At 36.6% G+C, this 24757-nt stretch overlaps 1 protein-coding gene and 1 long non-coding RNA gene across 6 annotated transcripts in view; one reads left to right on the plus strand and one right to left on the minus strand.

The window, feature by feature from the left end:
- Positions 1-24757, minus strand: part of LOC116761010 — a 160285-nt gene that overhangs the window by 48396 nt on the left and 87132 nt on the right. The window contains exon 5 of one of the 5 annotated variants that reach the window (XR_004351905.1): positions 2097-2199. The exons of the other annotated variants lie outside the window; for them this stretch is intronic. This is a non-coding gene — a long non-coding RNA (uncharacterized LOC116761010). Of the gene's footprint in view, positions 1-2096; positions 2200-24757 lie in introns of those variants that run through there. 5 annotated transcript variants of the gene reach the window in all.
- The window catches only part of LOC116761004 (alpha-2-macroglobulin-like), a 69284-nt gene that overhangs the window by 783 nt on the left and 43744 nt on the right, over positions 1-24757 (plus strand). The gene's annotated exons all lie outside the window — the stretch shown is intronic.

Below are 24757 nucleotides of genomic sequence, written 5' to 3' on the forward strand. Positions count from 1 at the left end.
TTGTGATATTAAAATATTTTGCTAAATGTTTATGTATAATAATGAGAATGCGTTTTTGCTTAAAAAATAATCCTTTTCTTCTGGAAATACGTATTGAAATATTTACAGGTTTTGCTTCAAAATTATAATGGAAAAGGTGAAGTGGTTAGGTGAATGTAGATGGGAATGTGGCTGGGATTTAGGTAAGGCAAGAGTGTATATAGATTGTTGGATATTAGAACTGAGCATTGTGAGTCTAGTAGTTTATTATATTAATATAATATTGTGGATATTTTTGGATTCATTTTATTATTTTGTCTAATTTTATGTATGTTTGAAATTCTCCACATAAAACTTTAAAATTAAAAGGAAATAACAATAAAAGTTACAAACATTTAGAATTGAACAAAAATTAAAACATTACATATCAAAATACCTAATTTATTTGTTTAAATACCTGATACACATAGAAGTACATTTTATAAACCTAAACTAACTATATGTATGGAAAAATCAAGAAAGATTGTTAAATGGATGAAATGAGTTAGAAGAAAAGCTAGAAAAATGAGAAAAAAGGTAAATATAAAGAATGTTGACAGAGAAATTGTGAAGAACAGAAATTAATAAAGTGGAAGTCAACAAAATGATATAATCAAGAAAACAAAGAGTCAGTATTCTAAAGTTTAATAGAACAGATATCTGGTAAATTTGAAAGCCTCGATGAAAATTATAATGCTCTAGAAGAATAAAAAATTATACAAATTATCAAAATTGAGGTTAGATTATTTTGAAAAATTGAATAAACCATTGACCATAAATGAAAGTGAATTAGGAGTAAAAAGTATTCCTTCACTTACAAAAGAGAGTAGCGTAACAATACTTTACAGAAAATTTTACCAAGCTTTCAAGGAAATGATAATCCTTATCCTAAAAACACTATTTAGACAGCAGAAAAAGAATACCTATACAAATCATTTTAAGAGTTTAATATCACAAGAATCACACACAAAAAAGAAAAGAAAATTAAATATCAATCTCACTTATGAACACAAATGTAAAATGCAAAATAAAATATTTCCAATTTGTTTCAGCTGTGTATTTAGTTAATTTTACATTAGCTGCTTTAACAGTAAACCCTAAAACTCAGTGACAAAGCACAGTAACCCAAGCAGATGGAGGCTTTGTCATTTTCAATGTGTCACTTCCAAATACTCATCCAGCAAGCAAACAGTGAGAGTGAAGGCGCCCACAGGAAGTTTTAATATGGCAAACCTGGATATGATGTACGTCACATTTACTTATACTCCATTAGCCAGAACTCAAGTCGTATGATGAGACAGTCAATTATGTGTATTCAGAAGGAAAAGGAAAGAAACTTGGTGCAGAACTAGCCAGTCTCTGCTACAAGTCAAGTGTGTGTATGTGTATGTGTGTCTATGTAGCTATGTGTTCCAGTAATTTACCTAGAATGTAATGAATTAAAACAAATAATTTATTATTTTTCTCTCATGGTTCTACGGTTTAACTGGGTTCACCCTACAGGGCAGTATTCTCTTTGATTCTCTCTTGCACTTGAAGTCAGATGTTGGCTAGGACTGTGGTCCTCTGAAGATTCGACTGGACTGGGTATCCAGTATGGCTCCTCAGATGGCATGCCGTTCATGCTGGCCATCACCCGGTGGCTCACCTAGAAATGTTGACCAGAGTGTCAACACATGTCCTCTCCAGATGGCTCAAGATTCTCACAACATGGCAGCAGGATTCCAAGAGACTGTGCCCCAAGTACGAGCATTCTAGGGAACCAAGGCAGAAACTGAAAAGCCTCTTAGGACCTAGCTTTGGAAGTCACATAGTACCACTTCCATCATTGACCCTTTTTCAAAAACAAGCCATAGGGCAAGCTCAGATTCAAAGGAAGGGAACCACATAAGGCTGTGAATACTGGAAGGTGTGGTTTATTGAGGAACAATCTTTAGCCACTAGCTTTCATGATCTTGCATAAGGCCCCTACGCATCTGCATCTCTCTTACATGTAAAAAACACTCATCCGTGTGCCCTTCCAACATTAGATGTCTTGTCATATTATGACATCAGCTTCAGGCTTGAAATGCAGGATCCTGTCACCTAAATTAGGTCCAAGTACAGATGAGACTTCTTGGGGTCATCTGCCTTAATTTCAGTTCCTCAAGCATAGTTCATCTCAATCTGAAGATCTGTGACCTAAAGAGAAAAGTTATCTATTGCCACTCTGCTGGGGACAATCACAAGACAACTGTAACAGATATTTCTGTTCAAAAAAGTAGAGAACAGGAGACACACATCAGTTAATGGTCCATAGCCACTCTGAAATCTAACCAGGCACATGTCGCCAGTTCTCTAATTAGGGTTCAGTCTTGCTTCCTCAGAGTGCTTCTCTGTGGCTCCAGAATCCACTCCACACTCGAGTTCATCCTTTATTTTCCACGAGAAAGGACGTGTTTTCAGCTGAGATATATTCTCAGTCTTCTTCCTGTCTGTAGAAGTTTGAGGGCTCTGAAATCTCTTTTCATTTTGAACTGTGTCTGTTCTTTAATGTCCCATCTGGCAGTGCTTCTGTTATTACAACTGTCTTTTAAAATGTCATGGGTTTCATATCAGTCTTAATGAGATTTATTCCATGAGACAAAAGCAACACCCACAAATCGCTCCAACACAGGCACCTCTACCTTAGGTCACCTATGAGGCTTCTGTGACCAAGACTATTAGAATTCCTATTCTCTAGCAAATACAGTCAGAGAGGAATATTCCTAAATTTCTTAAACTCATTTTTTTCTACTTAAAAGTACCTGTTAGGCATATCCTTATTTAGTTCTGAATGTTAATGTTGGATGCTACAGTCAAAACTCTGACTTCATTTTTATTCCAAGGGTACATTTATTGTCCTGGATTTGATTTTTTTCATGATGCCCAGGAATAAATGTTAAAGAAATGTTTAAAACATATATAAGAAAAACTTTAGTAATGAAGAACACAAAAAAGGACTTGAACAAATGCTAAAACACACTATATTTTTGGATAGGTTAAGTCAGCATTATAAAAATGTCACGTGTCAATTCTCCCTAAATTTATTTATAAATTTTATGTAATCAGTTCAAATTACATTAGGATCAGAGATGCTGATTCTAAAATTCATATTTAAAAAACCACACAAGATATGTAAACCTATATATATATCCCTGGTTCCTGGCACAGTGCTCCTAAAACCCTTGTATAAGAGTACTTGGAGAATCTTTTGTTTGAATATTGGGTCTTTGACCCTAGTTTCTGACACAGACCTCCTAAATCCACTGGAATTTTTTAGGTGATAGGGTATCTTTTCTTCTAATGAGGCAACTTTTAGTGGGCTCCTGGATAGCTTCAGGATGGTGTCTGGTCACCAGAAAGAGCAAGCCATGATTAGAATCTATTCCTGCTCAAAATAATGGCTTCAATCTCTACACCTCAATGTTCTGGGCTGCTGCGCCCCCTGCTGTTTCGTCCTTAGGTATATTCCTCATTCATTTCAGTTAATTTACAAGAAACTTATCCATCAACCTGATGAGGTTGTCTCTCATTTTCAGCCCTACTGTGGGTTTCTATCTCTGTCTGCAGCATCCTTTAAATGGGCCATTAGTAAAAGAAAAGGAGAGAAATGGATGCTCATTTGATTCAGAAGTCCAGTTTTGTTTCAGTTGCTATGCTTTTGGTCAGAGAATTCTCAACCTACACAACCTACTTGTGAAGGAATTTTATCCATTCATTTTTAATTTTTATATGGGTTTTCTTTTCTTTCTTTTTTTCTGGGGAGGAAAACAAATATTGATGTGATTTTATATTTGCATGGTATTTTAAACATCTCAGAGACTTTTCTATACATCTCATTTTATCTAAACTGTTCCAGAGAAAGAGCCAGAAGCAATATAAGAAACTATTCCCCTTGGCCTTACTGTATACCATAATCACAAGGCACAGGTTTCACAATGGGAAACTTGGAAGAAATCTTTGAAGATGATCCAAAAGATCTGATTTAGAATATGAGAAAGAATTTTGTATAAGACAACGGATTCTCAATCACAGGGATTACATAGGCCTTACATAGAAGGGCAGGTCAGCCAGAAGTCTAAGAATTCTCTCCCCAGTTCAGACCACTTTTTAAATTTCATCTTCATATTTTCCAAAGAGAGAAGAAGAAACTGTGTATTAGTCCTTTCTCTCAAATGACGCATAGAGTACCACTTATTACTATGTATTTTGATCCCTTTTTCATAAGGTCAAATATTGCTGATGCATTTTTTCATAAAGAATGGTAGAAATAGGAAACAAAGATAAACACCTTTCCCAACATCTTGCTGCTCCCAGAAAAAACAGTTAAGTTTCAATGCTAGTGCTCTTTACTGAATCCTGGGATTAAAATTCCAGATTTCCAGAACCGTATATATATATATATTTTTTTAAAGCGGTACGCGGGCCTCTCACTCTTGTGGCCTCTCCCGTTGCGGAGCACAGGCTCCAGACGCGCAGGCTCAGTGGCCATGGCTCACGGGCCCAGCCGGTCCGTGGCATGTGGGATCTTCCCGGACCGGGGCATGAACCCGTGTCCCCTGCATCGGCAGGTGGACTCTCAACCACTGTGCCACCAGGTAAGCCCCCAGAACCATATTTTTGCTGGCAGAAGCAGAAAGAATATATATGTGTGAGGCAGTGATGGCATTATCAAACAAGGACCAAAGAAGAAACTGGGAGAAGGGTCATTTTATTCACTATTGTATAAAAAATTTATACAGAACAACATAAGTCTCTACATGTTTTTATTCAATAATATGAGGTTATGGAGATACATACATATGAAAACAGGAATTTCCCAAATAATAACAAGACCCGCCTGCTCTTCCCTGTCCCTTTATCTTTTTTCTTTTTTTTTTTCAAAAAAAAAGTTACACAAACAAACCTTAACTGAAAGTATACAAGCCCACTTTTCTTTTCCCAAAATAAACAAAACATCTCTCAGTTTTCCCAGCATTTTCCCCTTCCTAATGTGGAAGAATAATTTACTAAAGTATTAACCAGCGTTTTGGTTTCACTGCTGAAAAGGATTTGGAAAGAATGTGATCTGTGCTGATTCTTATCCTCTGGTATTTTTCCCTTCCCTGTTTCAAAAGTGTAGCCTAATCCTTGTGTCTTTTGCCTAAAGAACTTTCAAGGTTAGAAGCAGAGGTTGCTTAAAGATAACTTTGTGAAAACCCTGGCTACTTGGACAAATTACTCTAGGTGCTCCTCAGGAAGAGGAAAAAGAAGTCTTTTGCAGGGAGGTTAGAGGAGAACCTCTAACCAATTCTTCCTTCCTTCAAAACCAGGAGGTGGGTGGAGGTTTATGGGACCCAGGATAGTGGGCACCTGGGGCCCCTCCATCATTGTACCCAGGGTAAAAAAGCTCTGAGTTAAATGGCTGTGTGAGGCCAACTCTCGACCACAGAGCTCCCAGTCTCAGAAAATATTCCTGTGTCCAAATATAGCATAGAAGCAGCCAAGCAGCCAGGCTTCAAAGTGGCTGAGGGGTTGGACAATGGCATGGTCATATGAGGAGTAACCAGTTTCAAGCAAAGACTAAAGCAATTTCTGCAGTAGTATATTTCTCTTTTTTAAATTGAAGTTTAGTTGACCAACGCTATGTTAGTTTTAGATGCACAACACATCTGATTTGATACTACTATACACTACAAAATGATCACCATGATAAGTCTACTTACCATCTGTCACCATAAAACATTCTTACAATATTATTGACAATATTCCCCATGTTGTACATTTCATCCTCATGATTCATTTATTTTCTAACTAGAAGTTTGTGCCTCTTAATCTCCCACACTTATTTCACTAATCCCCCACACCCCTTCCCTATGGCAACCACCTGTTTGTTCTCTGTATCTGAGTCTATTTCAGTTTTGTTTGTTAATTTTTTTCCAAATTCCACAGGTAAGTGAAATCATATGGTACTTGTCGTTCTCTGCCTGACTTATTTCACTTAGCATAATATCCTCCAAGTTCATCCATGTTGTCACAAATGGTAGTATTTCATTCTTTTTATGGCTGAGTAATATTCCATTGTATTTATATGCCATATCTTCTTTATGCATTCATCTGTTGATGGACACTTGGGTTGCTTCCATATCTTGGCTACTGTAAATAATGCTGCAATGAACATAGGGGTGCATACATCTTTTCAAATTAGCATTTTTGTTTTCTTTGGATAAATAGGAATGGAATTGCTGGATCATATGGTAGTTCTATTTTTAATTTTTTGAGGAATATCCATACTATTTTCCATAGTGGCTGCACCAATTTACATTCCCATCAACAGTGCACAAGGGTTCCCTCTTCTCCACATCCTCACCAAGACTTGTTATTTTCTTTTTGATAACTGCCATTTTGACAGATGTGAGGTAACATCTCACTGTGATTTTGATTTGCATTTCCCTGATGATTAGTGATGTTGAGCACTTTTTCATATACCTGTTGGCCACTTGCACATCTTTTTTGGAGAAATGTCTATTTGAAGAAATAGTCTTTTGCCTATTTTTTAATCAGATGATTTGTTTTTTTGCTATTGAGTTCTATGACTTCCTAATATATTTTGGATATAAACCCTTTATCAGATACCTGATTTGCAAATATGTTCTCCCATTCCATAGATTGCCTTTTCATTTTGCTGATGGTTTCCTCTGCTGTGCAGAAGCTTTTTTTTTGCGATACGCAGGCCTCTCACTGTTGTGGCCTCCCCCGGTGTGGAGCACAGGCTCCGGACGCGCAGGCTCAGCGGCCATGGCTCACGGGCCCAGGCGCTCCGCGGCATGTGGGATCCTCCCGAACCGGGGCACGAACCCGTGTCCCCTGTATCGGCAGGCGGACTCTCAACCACTGCGCCACCAGGGAAGCCCTGTGCAGAAGCTTTTTAGTTTGATGTAGTCCCATTTAGCTATTTTTGCTTTTGTTGCCTGTGTCTTTAATGTCATATCTAAAATATCATTGTCAAGGCCAATGTCAAGAAGCTTTTTCTCTATCTTTTCTTCTATGAGCTTTACAGTTTCAGGTCTAATGTTAAAGTCTGTAATACATTTTGTGTTGATTTTTTTGTATGGTGTAAGATTTGTATATGGATATCCAGTTTTCCCAAAACCGTTTACTGAAGAGACTATCCTTTCCCCATTGTGTATTCTTGCCTCCCTTGTCAAAGATCAATATACTGTAAACGTGGGGGTTTATTTCTGCGCTCTCTATTCTGTTCCATTGGTCAATGTGTCTGTTTTTATGCCAGTACCATCTGCTTTTGATAACTATAGCTTTGTAATATAGTTTGAAATCAAGAAATATGATGACTCCTGCTCTGTTCTTCATGCTTAAGATTGCTTTGGTTATTCAGGATCTCTTATGACTCCATGTGAATCTTAGGATTTTAAGTGGCCAATTCTAATATCTTGTCGCTCAGCTAGTCCTAGAATTCCTACTTTAGAAATATATTGTCAGAAAGTTGATAAATGAAAAGACTTTTATAAATTTTCTATATGGCATTAGTAGTCTTTGCATCTTTTAGAGAACATAAAGGAGTTTCTGAGGGAGAAAAAAATTAATATAATGTTTCTTTCCTAAAATACCAGCAATGAACAAGTAAAATATAAATTTGTAGGACACAGCAAACACAGTGTTTAGAGGAAAATTTATAGCATTGAATGCATATATTCTTTAGAAAAAAATAAGCATCTAAAATCAGTAATCTAAGCTTTCATCTTAGGAAACTAGAAAAAGAAGAGCAGATTAAGTCCAAAGCAAGTATAAGAAAAGAAATATTTAAAAATTAGAGCAGAAATCAATGAAACTGAAAAGAGGAAATCAATAGAGAGAATCAATGAAACAAAAAACTGATTCTTTGAAAAAATCAATAAAATGATAAGCTTCTAGCAGGCCACCTAAGAAAAAAAGAGATGTGACATGAATTGCTAATATAAGAAATGAAAGAGGGGACATCACTAGAGATCTCACAGACATTAAAAGGATAATAAAGGAATACTAGGAAAAATGCTATGCCCACAAATTTAATAACCTAGATGAAATGGACTAATTCCTTGAAAGACACTTCTGCCAAAACTCCCACAAGAATAAATAGAAAATTCAAATGGACCTATATCTACTGAAGAGATTGAATCAGTAATTAATAACCTTGCAAAACAAAAACCACCAGGGGTTCACTGGTGAATTTTATCAAACACTTATGGAAAGAGTTACACCAATTCTCTACAATTTCTTCCAGAAGATAGAAGAAGAGGAAATACTCTCTAACTCATTTTATAAGGCCAACATTAACATAATACTAAAACTGTACCAAAATATACAAGAAAATAAAACAACAGACTAATATCCCTCATGAACATAGGTGCAAAAATCTTCAGAAAAAATTAGTAAATCAAATCCAACAATGTATAAAAGAATTATACACAATGACCAAGTGGTATTTATCCCAGGTATGCAAGTCTGGTTCAATATTTGAAGATCAATTAATGTAACCTATCACATCAACAGGCTAAAGAAGAAACTGATATTACCTGATATCAATAGATGCAGAAAAAGCAGCTGACAAAATCCAACACCCAGGCATCCAACCCACTCTCAGCAAAACAGAAATAGAGGGGAATTTCTTCAACATGATAAAAAACATTTACTAAAAACTTACAACTAATATCACACTTAATGGCAAGAAACTAGAACTTTCCCACTAAGAACATGAACAAGAGAAATATATCCCCTCTCATCACTTCTTTCCAACATCATACTAGAAGTCCTAACTAATGCAATAATACAATAAAAAGAACTAAAAGTTTCACAGATTGAGAAAGAATAAATAAAACTCTGTTCAAAGATGACATGATTGCCTGTGTAGCTATCTGAAAGAATCAACAACAAAAAAAACCCTCCTGTGACTAATATCAGATAGCTACATAGAGTGGTAATAATAAGGTTGCAGGATATAAGGTTAATATAAAAAGTCAGTTGCTCTCCTATATACCAGCAATGAACAAGTAAACTTTGAAATTAAAAACACAGTATCATTTACATTATCTACCCCCAAAAATGAAATAGTTAGGTATAAATCTAACAAAATGTATACAAAACCTATAAGAGGAAAACTTATCAAACTCTGATGAAAGAAATCAAAGAAGAATTAAATTAACGGAGAGATATTCCATGATCATGGTTAGGAAGACTCAGTATTATCAAGATGATAGTGCTTTCCAATTTGATCTATACACTCGATGTAGTCCCAATCAAAATCCCAGAAAGTTAGTTTTTGGATATCAATAAACTTATTCTAAAGTTTATATGGAAAGGCAAAAGACCGAACACAACATCTAAAGAAAAGAACAAAGTTAAAGGCCTGACACTACCCAACTTTGAGACTTACTGTAAAGCTACAGTAATCAAGAGAGGGTGGTACTGGTGAAAGAAGAAACAAACAGATCAATGGAACAAAACAGAGAACCCCAAAATTGACCCATATAAGTACTGTCAACTGATCTTTGAGAAAGAAGTAAAGGCAATACAATGGAACAAAGATAGCCTTTTCAACAAATGATGCTAGAACAATTGGACATCCATATGCAAAAAAAGAAAGAAAAGAAAAGAAAGATAAGGAATCTAGACACAGACCTTACACTCTTCATGAAAATTAACTCAAAATGTATCATAGACCTAAATGTAAAATACAAAGCTATAAAACCCTGGAAGGCAACATAAGAGAAAATCTAGGTGACGTTTGTTATGGGGATGACTTTTTTAGCTACACCACCAAAGGCACTATCCATGAAAGAAATAATTGATAAGCTGAACTTCATTACAATTAAAAATCTGCTCTGTGAAAGACTCTATCAAGAAAATGAGAAGACAAGCCACAAAGTGGCTTTTCTATTTATTTTAACTAGATACTAATTAAGCAACCCCTGAAGGAATTAAACTTAATTTCCTCACAGAATAAATAGCATTTACCAAGATAATCCTGTTTATCTGTCTAGGCTTGTCTGTTTGTTTATTTTTCTTTCATTTTGTTTATTTTATAAACAGCACATGGCTACTAAAGTAAATGTGGAAAATGTAGCAAGCCACAAAAGAAGTTAAAAGTCAGCTCTCTGCCTCTTCCCTTCATTTTCTGAATAATCCAGCCCAACACCACTAGATGGGGCTAGGGAAGATAGATGTCACATGGGGTTGAAGAGAATTAAGACAGTAGACGGTGGGGTGTACAACTTGGACAATGGTGAGAAGAAGGTTCTCAAAGGAGGGCAGCCTGGCTCAAGCTGTCAGAGCCAGAGCAAGAGGGGGAAGGTGTCCTTATGGAGGGGTAATGTATGTGTGGGACATCAGAAGCCAAACGGAGGACGTATGAATGTATGTACATGTTTATGTGTTTAAACATACATAAACTCTGCAGCTCTATTTGCTGAGAAAGCCTAGTAGGGACACCATAAAAATAATGGGCATGCCTGCAGCCCAGTTCTTGATTTCTAATGTCATTTGCTAAAATAAAAGAGGAGGAAAATTATAAGATGAGCCTGAAATATCTTGGGACAGAAGATAATTGCTCAAGAAGGATGAGGACATCAAAAGGACCCAGAAGCCAGCTTAAATGGACTTTTACTGGCCAAATCTGAGACTATTTGAGCATCAAAATAAATAATGAAATAACAGATGATAACCCATTAAATAAATTAGGAAAACATGACTATACTGGCATAAACAAATAAATAAATACATTTACATAGTCTGATAGTACCTCCCCATAAAATATTTATTAATTACAAAGGAAAAAAATAACTTTATAGAGAAGAAGTCTGGTACATATCAGCTTAATCAAGTGATTGAATTTAATATCACCCAAAATGGGAGAAATGGAAACATATGCCACCTGATAGTTACAATAAGAAGAACACAGCATCACCCTGGGATATCCCTGCTGAAGAGGTAGGACGCCTTCTGGACATCTTCTACCTGGATGTCTTATAACCACATCAAACTCTTGCCCTCTTCTCACTTTTCCTTTCCTCCTGTATGAACTATCTTGGCAATGGCATTGTCATCACTAACTCAGCTAAATTTGCTCTCCCTACCTCCATTCTAAATCTTAATCTGAAGCACCATTATCTCCCACCAGTGCAAGAACAATCTTTTTGGTGTGACATCAGCATCGTGGTGGTGTGAGATGCTCTCTTTATCTCTCCCCTTCAATCTACAACCAGTAAAACATCCACAGCTAAACAAAGGTGCTTCTGTCCAACACATCAGGACATCAGAGAATTTCAAACATCTATACATCTAAAGGTGGGTGGACTGGGACACATAAAGGAGGCAGAGCCAGGGCAACACTGGAAGCAGTGCCTGCAGTCTTGGACCGTCAGCCTTAATGGCTGAGCCCACAGCCCCAGACAACTTGGTAGCATCAGGGGAAGAGGCGCACTGGCCTCCTGGCTGCAGAGGCACCCGAAGCCACAGGGTATCGGACAACAGTGGCAGCAGGGACGGTGACTCTGTTCCTCCAGCCACAGAGGTGCCTGCAACTCGATTCCCACACACACACAGTGGCAGCACCCATGACCCAAGAATCCCAGCCATGGCAGAGACACCCATGACCCTGGATCCCCACCTCTCCTCCCCTCACAGCACCAGAGCTTACAACCCAGGAGGCCCTGGATGTGTCAGAAGCACCTGCCATCCTGGTGCTCCAGGTGGTGATGCCAGTGACACTGGAGCAGCAAGGCACCCATGATCCTGGAGGCGAGAGCAGCGACAATGAGGGCACCAGGCAACACCTCTGACAAAGGCAGTGGAGGGTGGAAAGTGCCCATTCTCAGATACAACTGGAGGCAGTAGTAGTTCAGGTAAGAAAACCCAAAAACTTGTGCTATAGCGCCACCCACTGGAAAACAAAAGAAAGTCCTCGAATTATTAACCTATTGAATCTTTCTAATTAAGTTAAAAAGAAAAAAGTTTTACTCAAAGAAGAAAGGTGTTTGCTACTTCACGTGTCCTGGCAGAGGAACAACTCATCAAGTACCATGAGGAGCCATGGTAACATGATATCAGAAAAGGGAAATGACGATGCTCCAGAACCAAACTTAAAGTCATGGAATATTGCAGTCTAACTGATAAAGAATTCAAAATAGCTGTTATGAAGAAACTCAAGGAGCTACAAGAAAACTCAGAAAGGCAGTTCAATGAGCCCTGGAATAACATTAATGAACAGAAGAAATACTTTATCAAGGAGATTGAAACTCTATAAAGGAACCAAACAGAAACTAGAGCTGAAGAACTCAATAAATAAGATGAAGAATGCATTAGAAAGCACTGAAAATAGAGCAGACCATATGGAAGAGAGAATTAGTGAGCTCAAAGATGGAAATCTAGAAATGATACAGGTGTAAGAGGAGAGAGAAGTAAGATCTTTAAAAAGTGAAGAAATTCTAGGAGAACTATCCAACTCTAGTGCTTTTATATTTTGCAAGTATAAAATTATCTTGTATTTAAATAATGCTAACTTTTCCTTTATACTTATTACCTATTTATTTTATTTTGTTTTGTTTTGTTTAGTTTTATTTGTACTGAATGAAACCTGTAGAACAAACTTAAAGAGTAGTGGAGATACACTTTTTGTCTTACTTCTGAACACTTTTTGTCTTACTTCTGACTTACTGTAAATACTTTAATGTTTTCTTATTAAGCATGGTACTGACTTTCAGTGGATATTTAACTTTGTCAAATGCCTTTCTACATCTATGGAAATAAAATGAACTTGGTCATGGCATAAAATCAGTAATTCTTTAATGTGCTACTGGATAATGTTTACTAAATTTTTAGTTAAGACATTCAATTGGCATACATAAGTGAAATTAGTCTTTGTGTTATCTTTGCCAGGTTTGGAAATCAGTGCTATCCTCAGCTCATAAAAAGAATTTTGAGTTCCTTGTTTTTCTGTCCTCAAACAATTTTGATATTATTGGATGTGTCATTGGTACTTTGCTCTAAGAAATTGCTCCAGCAGTGTCACACTGACTGTCATGTTTGTTCAAGTAATATCCAGGCCCCAGTTGTCAGTGCTTTCGTTATGTCAACATTTTACACCCACATGAGTTCACAAAGAAAGAACCTCATTGCATTTTCAGGAAGAGTTATTCACCTTGAACTCAGTAGACAGAAATAAAGGAAAGGAATAAATTACTGATAGCATAGGATGATGAAGTTGCCATTGTCTAATGTAATATTGGCAAGGAATCTAAAGAAACCACGATGTCTTTATAAAAAACAGAGAAATGTGAATTACATAGCTGTTAGTAAATTCATAGCTTAATTCACAATCAAATTACTGTCCCTAGAATGTTAATAAATACATTTTAACTTGGAAAATGTTCTCTAATAGGAGACATCAAGTCCTCAATTCTTAGCTTTTTCAGCTCTACATGTTCTATCAGTGACTAAACGCACAAAAGGAATGCTTATCAGTTTTGCAAATAACTGTGCTGGGAAAGACAACTCTGTGGACATTGGAATCACATTTGAAAAACTGAATATAAAGACCAACATTTGCCAAAACAGTATTCTTTTATATATTAATTTTAGTCCTTTTTTCCTTCAAGAATTATTTATTGAGCACCTAATATAATAACTGGGCACTGTTCTGGGTATTAATACATATATATACTATACAATAGTATAGTATAATAGTAAATATATATGTGCACATATATACACACATAGTATCATATAGTTACATGTAATATATCTTATGTCATATAGTCACTTATATTTATATACAGTGTTATATGGTCACATATATATGTGTAATGAAATATGCTATGAAGAATAAAAAAGAGGGTAAGGAAATAGAGGACAATGTGCAGAGGACTGCTATTCTAGTAGAGTAGTCAGGAAAGGCCTCTGTGTGGAGGCACTGGTACAGAGAAATGAATGAAGGAGAGGAGAAAATGTTATGCATATTCCAAGTGCCCCAGGAAGAGAAAACAGGGAGTGCAAAGGTCCTGAGAAAAAGCAGGATTTATATATTCTAGAAACAGGAAAGGGACCAGCATGAGTGCGGCAGAGTGAATAAGGTAGGGTCAAGAAGTGAGAGAGAGGCATGGACATATATACACTACCAAACGTAAAATAGATAGCTAGTGGGAAGCAGCCACATAGCACAGGGAGATCAGCTCGGTGCTTTGTGAGAATCTAGAGGGGTGGGATAGGGAGGGTGGGAGGGAGACGCAAGAGGGAGGAGATATGAGAACATATGTATATGTATAACTGATTCACTTTGTTATACAGCAGAAACTAACACACCATTGTAAAGCAATTATACTCCAATAAAGATGTTAAATAAATAATAAACTTAAAAAAAAAAAAAAAGACAGGGTCAAGCCATAAAAATGAGATCTGACCATGGGAGGGAAATAGCCAAATCCTGTAGGGTCTTGTAGGCTTTGATAAAAATTTTGGACTTTATTTTCAGGATCATGGAGTGCTGTTAGAGGAGTTTCCCAGGGCATGATGTAATTAGATTTTTATTTTAAAGGATTTATTTTGGCTTTTGTGACAGAGTGGATTGTAAAAGCGCAGTGGTAGGATCATGCATACAAGTTAGGAGACCCTTGCACTAGTAGAGGCAAAGGATGATGGTTGTTTGGACTAGAATGGCATAGATGAAATAAAGAAAAGTGAGCATACTAAAGATATATTCTGACTTGCTGCTAAACTTCAGGTTGGAAGTAGTAGAAAGGAAGAAACCAAGGATGAATCCACATATTTTTGGCCCGAGCAATTGGTTTAATGGAGATACCACTTACTGAGAGGAAAACGACTGGGAAGAGAAGAAGAGTGCGATGTTTAATTCTGAACTTGTTGTATCAGGTGCCTATAAGACTTCAGTGGAGAGTCAGAGTAAGCAGTTCTAAATACAATTCTGAATCAGAAGGGAGCAATCAGGGATAGATACTTTGCAATGAGAAATTGTTTGAGAATAAGAGTTTAAATAATCTCTAAATACAGCATTTAAAGCCCTAGGACAAGGAGAGACCCCTTTGGAGAGAATGTGACTTGAGAAGGGATGAAATTAGAAGACTGAACTTTGAGACACGACAATGTTTAAGTGTCAGGAAAACAAATAGTAAAAGACTCTGAAAATGATTGACAGAATCAAAGTGCAGGATGTTGAAATTCAAGTGAAGAAATTGCTTCAAGGAAGGATTTCAAGAACAGAGTGAGCAACTATGTCAGTTGCTTCTGAAAGATAGAATAAAATGAGAACTGAGAATTGACCACTGAAATTGGCAACATGGAGATCACAGGTGACTGATGAGAGTCAGTTCATGAAATAATGGGAAAAGAAGTGGAAGTAGTAAGTTTGGACAAATACTGAGAGGAGATTTGTGGAAAAGGGAACAAAAAATGGGGAGGTAGATAGAGGGATATGTATAGTCGAGAATTTGTTTTCTCACAGATGAAATATATATTTATATGCTAATGAAAATAATAAAGTTATGGTGTAGTAGAGAGAGGTAAATCAATCTAGTAATGAAGTTTTTGAGTATGCAAAAAGGAATAAGTTCCAGTAAAAAAAGTAAAATGATGGTTTGGATTTAGATGCATACACAGTTCACCCAGTGCAACACAAGAGAAGACAGAGTACACAGGTACACATGCAGATGAGCTTGGTAGTTTCAGTACTGGTGAGCTGATCAGAAGTTTTACTTCTGATCGCTTCTATTCTCTCAGTAAATTAAGAAGCGATGTCATCAGCTGAGAGAAAAGAAGGCATTGTTTACAAAAACAATGACATGGGAGAGTGAGAGGATAAAATTACTCGAGCATGGAGGCTGTGTTTGTACCAAAGTCTATAGTCGTGAATTTAAAGTGAGATCTGTCAGCATGCTCACATGCTTTTCACAAGCCACATTCTTAATTTTGATGCAAGTGAATGTAAACTCCCCAATGGCAGAAACATATGGTCTCTGTTAACCACAGAACAGTGTCTGGTACAAAGTATGCATTAAAATATATGTGGACTGATTAAATAATATCCATCTTCTCCACTTGACTGCTTTGCTTCACCATATCCCAGTACTTAATACAGAGTCTGTTTCATAACAGGCTTAAATATTGACTGAATGGATGAATGACCCAATTAATCAATCTCTTTTTTTCCTTCACTTCTGAACTTTATACCCAACTCCCTACTGAACAGCTTTGCTGAATTTCACGAGAGCCTCAAATCCAACATATCTAAGACTCTACCTGATAGTTTCTCTACATCTGTTACTAGCAAGATCATCCACTAGAGCCCTAGTGAAAAACCTACAGTCATTCTCTATTTATCACCTCTGAAATGGATAAGTCCATAACTGTTTTATAACTTTCTGAGCAAAATAAGTGAAATACAGTGCTTAGCACAATGCCAAGCATATAGTACCTACAAATATTAGCTATTACCAGCTCTTAATGATTCTAAGATACACATCTTTTCACATCTCTTTAATCATGACATATTTTACAATCAGTAATGTATCATAATTTAATCAGATGAGGTTTGTTTAAGTAGCATATTAGATAATGGTGTCATTTATATCAATAGTGTATCAGGCAAGATAAAATGCAGTACTGTTAACTTTTCTCTGCAATATGCTCATCCATATTAAACTAGTAATTGAGTCATGTCCAGTACACTTCAAATCCATATTTTTCTCCCTCTCCCTATTGTTGTAAACTTACTTTAAGTCCTTGCTTTCTCTATCCATTTAGAATGAATTTTTCATCTGTCTGTGTATCAGCTAGGAATCCCTCTGGCAATAAATAACAGAAAAGCAACTAGCAATTGCTAAACAAATAGGGAAGAAGTCCATAGGTTGACATTCCAAGGTTGACAAAATTACCCAATAATACTGGCAGAGACCAGGGCCCTTTCTATCTTTTGGACTTGCTTTAGCATGCAGATCTTGATCCTCCTGCTTGTTGCCTTGTCAGCTCAAGATGGCCATTGAAACTTCAAGCATTACATCCATTTTCCATGCAGGAAGAATAAATAAAAACGTTCACTGGTGTGCCTACTGAAACTTGCTCTTTTTATTAAGAGAGCAAAAGTTTTCCATAAACCCCACCCAGAAGTTTTCCATTTATATGTCACTGGCCAGACTAAATCAAATAGCTACCCATGGTTTGAAGATGGCTAGGGAGAAAGATGCTGTGTGAGTAGTTAAGCCAATGAGCATTGTCTGCCATATTTTGGCAAATATCTTCTCAATTTTTGAGACTTAGCTCAAGAGTTATATCTTATTTATTTACTTATTTGTTTACTTATTTGTTTGGTTGTTGGGGTTTATTATTCATTTACTATTTATTTAACACCTAGCACCTAGTACATACCAGGTACTGTTATAGGCACTGGGGATACAACGATGAGCAAAATCCCTTCCCTTGTGGAACTTCCATCCCAGCCTTGACCTTTTTAAAAAAAATTTTATTGGAGTATAGTTGCCTCACAATGTTGTGTCAGTTTCTGCTGTACAACGAAGTGAATCAGCTATATGTATGCCTGTCCCTCCCTCTTGGACCTCCCTCCCATCCCACCCCCATCCCACCCATCTAGGTCATCACAGAGCACCGAGATTTCCTTCTCATTTAGGTCACCACAGAGCATTGAGTAGAGTTCCCAGTGCTATACAGTATGTTCTCATAAGTTATCTATTTTATACATAGTATCAATAGTATATATATGTCAATCCCAATCTCCCAATTCATCCCACCCTCCCTTTCCCCTTGGTATCCATACGTTTGTTCTCTAAGTCTGTGTCTGTATTTCTGCTTTGTAAATAAGATTGTCTATACCAATTTTTTCAGATTCCACGTATATGCATTAATATACGATATTTTTTTTCTTTCTGACTTATTTCACTCTGTATGACAGTCTCTAGGTCCATCCATGTCTCTACAAATGACCCAGTTTTGTTCCTTTTTATGGCTGAGTAATATTCCATTGTATATATGTACCACATCTGCTTTATCCATTCCTCTGTTGATGGACATTTAGGTGGCTTCCATGTCCTGGCTATTGTAAATAGTCCAGCCTTGACCTTTTGATCCAATATTTCTACTTTTAGTAATTTACCATACAGACTACTCTGCAATGACAAGCATGCTCATTGATGCAATAACTAGAAAACAGAAGACTGACAGGTTATCTATATGATATTGATTTATTATAATATGTATATATAAGGTAATTATTCAAAAGAATATACCTCTCTTAATATAGATATTTATGCTGACATGGGAAGTATCTCCAATATATGTTTTAATGGAAAAATTGCAGAGCAAAATGTATGGTGTAGTAAAATCACACTTTTGAAAGAAAATCCATCCTAAAATTCATGTGGAATCTTGAGGGACCCTGAATAGCCAAACAATTTTGAAAAAGAATAAAGCTGGACGGTTTTCCCTTCTTGGTTTCAAAACATTACAAAGCTACAGTAACCAAAACAGTGTGGTACTGGCATAAAGACAGACAAATAGATCAATGGAAGAGAACAGAGAGCCCAGAAACAAACCCTCATGTATATGATGAAATGATCTTCAACAAGAGTGCTAAGACCACTCAAGGGTGAAAGGACAGTCTCTTCAATAAACGGTGTTGGGAAAAGTGGATATCCATATGCAAAAGAATGAAGATGGACCCTTATCTTACACCACATACAAAAATTAACTCAAAATGATTAAAGAAATACATGTAAAACCTAAACCTATAAAACTCCCAGAAGAAAACACAAGGGAAAATCTTCATGACATTGGATGTGGCAATGATTTCTTGACTATGACACCAAAAGCACAGGCAGCAAAAGCAAAAAGAGATAACTGGAAGCTACATCAAACTTAAAAACTTCCATAGATCAAAAAACACAATTGACAGAGTGAAAAGGCAACCTATGGAATGAGAGAAAATATTTGCAAATCATATATTTGATAAGGGGTTAATATCCATAGTATATAAAGAACTTCTACAACTCAACAACAAAAAATCAAATACCTGGATTTTTAAAAAGTGAGCAAAAGACATGAATAGGCATTTTTCCAAAGATAATATACAGATAGCCAATAAGCATATGAAAAGATATTCAGCATCACTAATCATCAAATAAATCTAAATTAAAACCACAATAAGATATTATTATTATTGTGGTTATATCCATTAGGATGGTTACAATAAAAAAAAAAAAAAACCCAGGATATGGAGAAATCAGAACTCTGTGCACTGTAAGTGGGATTGTAAAACAATGCAACCACTATGAAAAATACTATGAGAACTCAAAAAATTAAAACTAGAACTACCATATGATGGGGCAAACTCACTTCTGGGAATATATCCAGAAAAACTAAAAGTGAGGTCTCAAAGGGATGTTTGTACACCTATGTTCATGGTAGCATTATTCACAATAGCCAAAAGGTGGAGGCAATGTAAATGTCCACTGATGGATGAATGGATAAACAAAATGTGGTATAAACACACAATGGAATATTATTCAGTCTTAAAAAGGAAATCCTGTCACATTTACAACCTGGATGAATCTTGAGGACATTATGCTAAATGAAATAAGCAGGCCACAAAAAGATAAATACTGTATGAGTTCACTTGGTATCTAAGGTAATCAAAGCCAAAGAAACAGAAAGTAGAATGTGGTTATCAGGAGCTAGGACAAAGGGGAAAAGGGGAGTGGTTGTTTAATGAGTATAGGCTCTAAATTTCAAGATAAAAAGTTCTGGAAATCCATTTCACAGCAACTGAATGTATTTAATACTAATGAAGTGTACATTTTAAAAAGGACAAAATGGTAAAAAAAAGGAAAAGGAAAATTTACAACTGCCTCTTCATATATATTATTATATACAATAATACCTATAGACTGGAAATATATGGAATGGAAGATCATGTGTTGTTTTCTATTTTCTTCATGCCTATATTTTTACATGTGCATTATTTTTATAATCAGAGAAATATTTGAAAAACGTGAAAAAATGAAAAGTTACTTTCTTCTCTCCAATTCTTAAATAGTGACTGTTTATTTGCGCTTACATTATCACCAACAGAATTTATCAATATAATGTTTGCTGAATGAATTCATAAACTTATCATCAACTAGTGATGACGAATAATGCCTTCAACAATAATCTATATTGAGCATCAATTTAAGAATTAAATTTAATATGGTTCTTCATTTAATAAATATTTATTGTTATTAAATGTCTATGATGAGTTAGACTGTGTAGGTTTTAAGTAACTAAATATTATTGTTTTTTGCAACCATCTTCTGATGAAATAAGAGAGGAAAAAAAGAAAGAGAAAGAAAAAAGAGGTTATGACTAGTTGATAACATTAAATAGCAAGCCACCTAATGGAATTCTGTTAACAAGCCAAGATAATATAGTCCAGGTGTGTAGTTTTCCAGTGGTTTGGTTTCATAAAAGTTAGATCATAAATATATAGGGAAGGGGCTTCCCCGGTGGCGCAGTGGTTGAGAGTCCGCCTGCCGATGCAGGGGACACGGGTTCACGCCCCGGTCCGGGAAGATCCCACATGCTGTGGAGCGGCTGGGTCCGTGAGCCATGGCCGCTGAGCCTGCGCGTCCGGAGCCTGTGCTCCACAACGGGAGAGGCCACAACAGTGAGAGGCCCGCGTACCGGCAAAGAAAAAAAAAAAAAAAAAAAATATATAGGGAAGTGAATAGATTCAACATCCTTTAAAAGTGTAACTGAAAGGATGAAATATCTTCTGACTCCAAACACTCCACCCCAGCTTCTGCCAAAGAAAACCGGTGGAAGAATAACTGTCTCTTGACTTAGAAATTAATTGCATTCCTAACGAATTATAAGAATTTTTGTGGTAAATTATGCATTCTTCTGTAAAAATTAAGGAGTCTATGTTAAGACCAGGTTAATACAAAGATGAGCCACAGGAGAAACAGCAGACAAAACTCAAATTTTCCCCTCAAAAGGTCCTATGTCACATGAAAAGCTGCTTCATAGAGTAAATTTTGTTCTAAACATAAAATCTTAACACTTGTTACTCCTCTGAAATAAAGTTTCAATGGAATATCATGTTTACATAACATTTAAATGAATTATAGTAAAAACTTTAGTCTTCACTTAAGAGACTCACCAGGTGAAATAACATTCTTCATTTCAGAAAACAAAACCAGTGAAATGTTAAAGGCTTGTGGCAAATAATAATATCTCAAAACCTCACAGTTTTGCTCTTAACAGTCAAGTTTACATGCTTACTCAGAATCATTGTGGTTTATTGCCAAATCTGCATTACTACAATTACAAATTTTAGTGATAAATTACACAAACTGATAGAGTATAAATATGAAAAAAATCTCAGTTTTTACATAAAAATTGGGTTGAAGTTGTTGGAAATACTCAAAGGAAATTAATATTTTAAAATACCATTTATTAGACCTAGAGGAAATAACTATAAATTTTAAAGAAAAGTGTAAAGAATTTAGGAAGATTCTTAACTCCAATTAATTCACAAACAAGAGAGAACCTGAAACTAGAAATGTAGTCAATGTATTAAGATGTGCTTTATGCATGATACTGCAGCAGATTTAATCAGGTCATTTAAGCTCCATTTATAAAATTGTATCATAAAATATTTATACCAATAACAAAAAATCATCAACTTATTTCATCCAATAAAAATTAACATTTTTAAACTTTCTAATCAAAAATAAAATATGTGAGTGCATTAGCAAGATGGCAGAACAGGAAGTCCCCAGCCCTTATCCTCCCACAGAAATACCAATCTGAAAACCGTGCACAAATAAAAATGTCTTTGGGGGAGCTTTGGAATCCAGGTAGAAAGTTGTAGCACCCCAGTGGAGCCAAAGACTGAGGAAAGCTGCCTTGAGAAGGCAGGCTCATACCCTGGGAGCAGACCCACTGACCATGGACCTGGCTGTAATCTGGTAGTAGCCCTATATCCCTGTGGATTCAGCTCCAGTCTTGCTTGTCCATGGTCCTGCTACCAGACCCATGTGTCCCAGAATGAACTATGCCCAACTATGACTCCAGTAGCAGGCCTACCTACCATGGACCTGACTGAAACTGGTAGCATCCCTGTGATCCAGATTCAGCCCCACTCAACCAGAGCCCCGAAGGCACTCCTGTCCATCCAGGGACTCTGGAGGAGCAACATCTGTCTGTGCCCCATAGTAACAGGTCTGGTGACCCTGGAGTCAACTGAAGATCCAAAGCATCCCTGAGACCTGCCTCCAGTCCACTTGACCATGACCTCAGTGATAGTCCCATCAGTCCAGGAACCAGGTAGGAGAAGGTCTTCACCTGCTAAAACTAGTCTGTAAAGACTGGAAGAGGTGACTGCTCATTCAAATGCAGAGACACAAATTCAAGTCTTCAAGGATCACAAAGAATCAGACAAACATGACACTACTAAAGGAAACAAATAAAGGTCCAGTAACCAATCCTTAAAAAATGGAAATTCATGGGGCTTCCCTGGTGGCACAGTGGTTGAGAGTCCGCCTGCCGATGCAGGGGACACAGGTTCGTGCCCCGGTTCGGGAAGATCCCACATGCCGCGGAGCGGCTGGGCCCATGAGCCATGCGCGTCCGGAGCCTGTGCTCCGCAACGGGAGAGGCCACAACAGTGAGAGGCCCGCGTACCACCAAAAAAAAAAAAAAAAAAAGGAAATTCATGAATTGCTTGACAAAGAATTTGAAATAATCTTCTTAAACAAACTCAATTAGCTACAAAAGAACATGGATAGATATCTAAATGAAATTAGGAAAACAAAACATGAACAAAATAAGAAACTCAATAAAGAAACAGAAACGATTAAAAAAGAACCAAACAGAAATCGTGGAGTTGAAGAATATAATGACTGAACTGAAAATTTAAGAGACTTTCAAAGGTAAAATCAATCAAGCAAAAGAAAGAATCAGCAAACTCAAAGACAAGTCATTTGAAATTACCTAGTTAGAGGAACAAAAAGAGAAAAAGGAGCATTGAGATAGCACAAATGAGAAACACTCTGATCTTTGAGAACATCTCTGTGGATACACGTTGCCCTAACTCCAAGTTTGCCCTAGATATTTACGGAAAGGTAAAGCAAGTATACTGTCTGATAGAGCGAATGTGGTATTCCAGTAACTGAGCTTTCTGATTTTTGAAAGTGGTTAATATAATATGTAACCAGCTGAAATGTCCTTCATTATCACTTATTAGGAACTACGGGTAGCGTATGTGTAACTAGTGGTGCCATTAGAGAAACTACATTCAGTCCCCAGCAAGCACTACAGCAATACAGGGGAAACATTTTTCTGTTTATTTTTTTCTGTTTATTTTTGTTAAGGCCCAATACCTCCTAATCTTTTTTCTCAATTCCCAAATGATTCTCCTTGTTCTATTTAAATGGCTATTTCCTGCATTTTGCTCCCTTACTTTCTTTACCATAAACTGCCTTCCTTCTTTCCCTTACCTTTTTTTTTCTCTTAACGCTTTACCTCAGCTTTCTAACAGTAATTATTTGCTAAATGCCTCGAAACTGTGCAGAACTTGTCCAAGTTGTGTGCCGTCATTTCTGTCAAGGACTTGGTATTCAGGTAGCCTAACTTTCTTTATTTGGATGCTGCCCTATATCAAAGCCCACAGCAGACAGATGAAATAGACCTCTTTCTCAGTCATTAAGATTCAAAATATAAATATTAATTCTGACAGGTACAGTAAGGTTCACAGTTTTAAAAACGGTTCCATATAGCATCTTGTATAAAAGTACCCCTTGGAGCTGACAGGACTGATATTATTAACCCCATATTTATCTGTGAGGAAGCTGAGGCTCAGAGCAGTTAAATGAGTTACCCAGGACCTTATAATGAGTCAGAACTAGGGCTCAGGTACCCTGACAACTGATCCAGTCATTTTTTCCCCCCTCAAGCTCATTTTCTGTCTTCCCAAGAAGAGAAAGCTCTGTCTTCGTGATGGGAGCATTTTAGATAAAACGTTCCTCTTTATCTGCGATTATACTGAAGTGGTGTCGCTTCTCCTGAGGATAATTCCGCCATCCACTTACTTAATACGTCCACCTCACGCAACCTCAAAGTTCTCTCTCTTGGGACTATCACTTCTCACTCACAGTGTTCAACCTCTCCCTTTTATTTGATCGTCAGCATTTACAGAAGCAACATTGCATTTAAACTTGTTCAAGTCTCTCTCCTCTTAAAGAAACCTCCCTCTCGGCCCGACATCTCTGCGGAGTACTGCCCTATCATTCTCTTTCCCTTCACATAAACTCAGAAACCTCCCTCTCACTCCCCCTTGAGCTGCAGTCAGGCTCTGCTCCACACAGACCCTTAAAGCTGGGTCCCCATATTCTTCTTGTCCCTCAATTCAGCAAAAAAAAAAAAAAGATCATTCGATCTATTATTTGATTTCACAGTGAGTGGCATTTGACACAAATAGCCAGGGATTCAGCAATAATCTTTACAGATGCTCTTTGTAATTTTTGATAAGGCACCAAATGAATGCTATTAATTATTTCTTTAAGTAATTAACCTTGCAAATAAGTGTTTAGTTATTTCTAGTTTCTTAAAATCCATTTAATTTCTGTTATGTTTTGAATCAATGTATTATAAAATGATGCAAACTTTTGAAATGATTTTTTTCAAT

The sequence above is a fragment of the Phocoena sinus genome, chromosome 10, assembly GCF_008692025.1.
Source record: "Phocoena sinus isolate mPhoSin1 chromosome 10, mPhoSin1.pri, whole genome shotgun sequence".
Classification (NCBI taxonomy): Eukaryota; Metazoa; Chordata; class Mammalia; order Artiodactyla; family Phocoenidae; genus Phocoena; species Phocoena sinus.